The following is a 5,438-nucleotide window of genomic DNA, read 5'->3' as shown; positions in this document are numbered from 1 at the left end:
CGGGTAATTGCTATTCGAATTTCTTCATGATCGGGAAATGGAACATCTGTTCCATCGTCATCGATTGGGGGATCGGGTTCGCCATCTCCTGGTGTTGTACTCTCACTGCCATTCAGCAGGTCGGAGAAGTGTTCCCTCCATAATCCCAGTATGCCCTGGACATCGGTTACCAGATTACCACCTTGGTCTCTACATGAGGATGCTCCGGTCTTGAAACCTTCGTTAAGTCGCTTCATTTTTTCATAAAATTTTCGAGCATTACCTCTGTCTGCCAGCTTCTCAAGCTCTTCGTACTCACGCATTTCGGCCTCTTTCTTTTTTTGTCTGCAGATGCGTCTCGCTTCCCTCTTCAGCTCTCGGTATCTATCCGATCCCGCACGTGTTGTGGTCGTTTGCAACGTTGCGAGGTAGGCAGTCTGTTTTCTCTCCACTGCGATACGGCACTCCTCATCGTACCAGCTTGTTTTTTGTCGTTGCTGAAAACCAATTGTTTCGGCTGCAGCGGTACGCAGTGAGTTTTAGATGCCGTTCCACAGTTCCCTTATACCGAGATGCTGATGAGTGCTCTCAGAGAGCAGGAGTGCAAGTCGAGTAGAGTATTTCGTGGCTGTCTGTTGCGTTTGCAGCTTTTCGACGTCGAACCTTCCTTGTGTTTGTTGACGGGCATTCTTTGCTGCACAGAGGCGGGTGCGTATCTTCGCTGCGACCAGGTAATGGTCCGAGTCTATATTTGGTCCTCGGAGCGTACGCACGTCTAAAACACAGGAGACATGTCTTCCGTCTATCACAACGTGATCGATTTGGTTCCGCGTGTTTCGATCAGGAGACAGCCAAGTAGCTTGATGTATTTTCTTATGCTGGAATCTGGTACTACAGACGACCATATTTCGGGCCCCAGCGAAGTCGATCAGCCTCAGGCCGTTTGGCGATGTTTCGTCATGGAGGCTGAATTTTCCGACTGTTGTGCCAAAGACACCTTCTTTACCCACCCTGGCGTTAAAATCGCCAAGCACGACTTTTACATCGTGGCGGGGCAGCGCTCATAGGTACGTTCTAGGCGCTCATAGAAAGCATCTTTGGTCACATCGTCCTTCTCTTCCGTTGGGGCGTGGGCGCAAATCAGCGATATGTTGAAGAACCTCGCTTTGATGCGGATTGTGGCTAGACGTTCATCCACCGGGGTGAATGCCAGGACTCTGCGACGGAGTCTCTCTCCCACCACAAATCCAACACCAAATTTGCGCTCCTTTATATGGCCGCTGTAGTAGATGTCACAAGGACCCACCTTCTTCCGTCCTTGTCCCGTCCATCGCACTTCTTGGATGGCGGTGATGTCAGCCTTGAGTCGTATGAGGACATCAACCAGCTGGGCAGAGGCACCTTCCCAATTAAGGGTCCCGACAATCCAGGTGCATGCCCTTATATCATTGTCCTTAAAACGTTTGCAGGGGTCGTCATCAAAAGGGGGGTGTCTCATCCGAGGCTTTCGTAGATTTTTCATTGGGGGGTGTTTTTATGTGGTGGGTCCCAAGCCCGACGCACAACCGCATAAGCTGACTTCGCCTTCTCACTTTAGCTCGCCTTCAAACGGATGTCTGTTGGCTACCCAGAGGATACTTGGTCTAAAACCGGAAGTCGTGAGCTGCTTGAACCATGTGGAACCATCTGAAATATTACCTTGGTGAAATATTAATAAGTGGTAATCATATTCTGGAAATTGGCGATAGCTTCACCTTTACATATCATATATTTAAAATATCAGTTCATATACACATCTGCTCAAAATAATAGGTACACCAAACTTTTTCAAGCAAAACATTTCAAAAATAAGTTCTATTCATATTTTTAAGAAAAGTGCAAACGCAATTCTATTCTTTAAATATTTACAAGTAAAATAAAACAAATAAGGAAAAGCAAAGTTCGGGTGAAACCGAACATTTTATACTCTCGCAATTTATTGCTATATTTTTATTAAGATCACATACAATTTGACCCATATATTCGGCATAAAGTCCAAAAGAAAAACGTAAATCGTCATATATGTATAGTATATAGGCTGAGGTAATTTCTGAACCGATTTCACTCATATTCATCATCAACATACATTATATCTGAGAGTATATGCTCACTTAATTTGGCTAAGATATTTCACATATTAACCGATTTATAAGCTTTAAGCCCATCGTATTTTTGAAAATCCTATAATTACCTATATGAGAACTAGGGGAAGTTATGACCCGATTTTAACCAATTTTGGTACAGAAACAATATTGGTATATTTTATTTTATATAGCTTTATTGATTTGCGAGATATATACAAATAACCGATTTGGGGGCAGGGTTACGCCCACTTGCCCAAAAAAATTACATCCAAATATGCTTCTTACTAGTGCGATCCTTTATTCCTAATTTTACTTTAATAACTTTATTTATGGCTTAGTTATGATACTTTATGTGTTTTCGGTTTTCGCCATTTTGTTGGCGTGGCAGTGGTTCGATTTTGCCATTATCGAAAGCAACCCTCTCACGGTCCCAACATGTGTGCCAAGTTTCGTCGAGATATCTCAATTTTTACTCAAGTTAACCGTTGCACGGACGGACAGACAGACATTCGGATTTTGACTCGTCTCGTCGCCCTGATCATTTTGATTGTATGTATATAACAGAAAGCTGCAACGGGTATATCATTTTCGTGCACACTCGAATGTCCAGTCTGATTTTGTTTGATCAAAGCTAAGTTCGGGTGTAACCGAACATTTTAGGCTCTCGCAATTTATTGAAGAAATTTTATTAAGATAACGCACAAATTTACCCATAAAATCGGCATAAAGTTTAATAGAACAACGAAAATCGACATATTTAACCTTAGGCCCTGAGTTCAACATGTTCGATATCTGGGGCCTTGAAAAGTTATAGTCCGTTTTCGACAATTTTTTCACAACTGATGCCACAGATCATTACAGTATTTGTTTAGTATCACTATCTTCATTGGTTCCTAATGTATATATTATAAAGTGAAGGATTCAGATGGAATTCAAAATTGAGTTATAAGGAAAGTAGTCGTGGTTGTGAACCGATTTCGCTAATTTTTTAACCGTGTCGTCAGGGTGTCAAGAAAATATTATATACCGATTTTCATTGAAATCTGTCGAGTAGTTCCTGAGATATGGTTTTTGGCCCATAAGTGGGCGATGCCACGCCCATTTTTCATTTTGTACAAAAATATGAGTGAAGCTTCCTTTTGCTATTTCTTCTGTAAAATTTAATGTATCTGACGTTTTTCGTTAGTGAGTTAACCCACTTTTAGTAATTTTCAACCTAACATTCGTATGGGAGGTGGGCGTGGTTATTATCCGATTTCAACTATTATCATGGTGTGTGGTGGGGTACGTAGGAGAACCGACTGCAGAAAGTTTGGTTTATATAGCTTTATTGGTTTGCGAGTTATATACAAAAAACCTATTTGAGGGTCACGCCCAATAAATAAATAAGTTTTGAGAGAATTATATTCTTAAATTGAATTATTATTTTTTAATATGTACTATGTACGTCTAATATTCAAATTATTCAACCAAAAAAGCTAAGACAGAACGCGACATCCCGACACCAACATACATGCATATGTGTGTACGTATGTTTATCTATTATTTTTTGGTCTTCGAGTGCCACTCGAGTATGTTGATCACAATCAACACGTGCACGACACACCCGAAAATATAATATGCACAAAATCCGAGTTTGCTGCTTGAACTCGAAGATAGGAGCGTCGTGATTGTTCGTTTGCGTTATTTTCGCTTCGGGTTCCAAACTCGATCGAACACGTGTTTGAAGTGTGTTACGACACACTCGTACCGAATTTAAGCTAGTGTGTTTGAACATACCCGAAGCTGCTCTCTGGTATATAACCCTAGATTTAGTTTTATGACTTACAAACAACCTTTATGTGAACAAAACCATAATACTCTCTTAGCAACTTTTATTGCGAGAGTATAAAAAAAAACTAAACAAAGAAATCATTTCACGACGTTGGGAAATTAATGTAAAGGTCTCATAATTTTGTTAAAATTCATTCAAGTGAAAATTTAAACGGAGGACTGGTGGGATGTGACAAAAAACTAGATTGGCACATTGGACCTTTTCAAATCGTCGTAGTCGGTGGCTGCAGAAATTGGAAATGAAGTTAGTGCTCGAACAGTTCACAGGCGCTTCTAAAAAGTCAAGCTACCAAAATGAATAGCCAAGAAGCTTCAATTATTGCGATCAAAATCAATTTTAGTATGAGGGTCAACTTTGAAAACATAAGCCAGGACCTGAGGAAGCAAAAAAGTGGAAACATAAAGATATAAAAAGTGATCGGACGTGGAAATCCATTCTTTATGGTCGATGTATACTTCTTTCAAAGTCGTTACTAAACAAATTTATTTTTGTCATCACTTCATTGTAGAAAAATGCAATTGTATTAAAAACATTTTTTGTTGTATTTATATTGTGAATAAAGTAAACTTATGAACCTATTTTAATTTTTTTTCATTTATGTTACTTTTAGATATTTTTACGCAGTTATAAGTCTTGGGTTACAGGTGGACCATTTTTACTGTGAGTAATTTTATGTATATCACAAGTTAATAAAGCTAACAGAGCGTAGCATCCTGAAATTGCTGACCGGAAGAATAACATCACTGAACTGTAAAAACCAAGCCGTGTGCTCACAGGGAAATATGGTAGTGCATGCCACCATATTAAAGACGAAAACGATGCACTAATTACACCTGAACGAGACCAACTTGCCAGATGGTTTAGAGATTTCTCAGGTGTTCTTAACCCAATTGTCACGATTCCAAACTCACGACTCACATCCCTCCGCCGATCCGACCACCTAACTCTCCAACTCTAGTTGCTCTGCAATATCATGGTATTCCCCTTGATTGCTGAATCTGATGAATAAAGCCTGGGGAAGCTTTAGAAGGCAACATGATCACTCTATAAGTCCTCACAGTAGATGTCTGTGTGACGGCGCGCTAATTTGGCCATCTTTTCGAAGCGATATCGCGTGAAGATAAACTTCCGGATGAGTGGATGACCTCTCAACTTGTAAAAATAACAGAGGGATTACTCTAATTAGAAACCTAATCCACGCATGCTCCGTTGATTTCAGCATAGCATTGAACGGAATTATATTTGCAACTCTTTGCGCTTAAGAGACATTCTAATCACACTATAAAGGGTTTAAAAATACAAAGTCCTGCACAACAAACAATTATCGGATTCGACATAGTTCTTGACGATGTGCTAAACAAAGCACATAGTGACAGCGGACAGTGATTCCGCTCATTTTACGATCTATGGGAATAAGATTGACAAAAAACGGAATTCTTGGTAGCAAAATTACCCAAATAGGTGGAACATCCGAAGATAGCATAATGTATAAATAAAGTGCT

Source organism: Zeugodacus cucurbitae, chromosome 6 (assembly GCF_028554725.1).
Source record: "Zeugodacus cucurbitae isolate PBARC_wt_2022May chromosome 6, idZeuCucr1.2, whole genome shotgun sequence".
In the NCBI taxonomy this organism is placed as follows: domain Eukaryota; kingdom Metazoa; phylum Arthropoda; class Insecta; order Diptera; family Tephritidae; genus Zeugodacus; species Zeugodacus cucurbitae.
The sequence above is the reverse complement of the archived record's forward strand: the minus strand, read 5'-3'. Positions refer to the sequence as shown.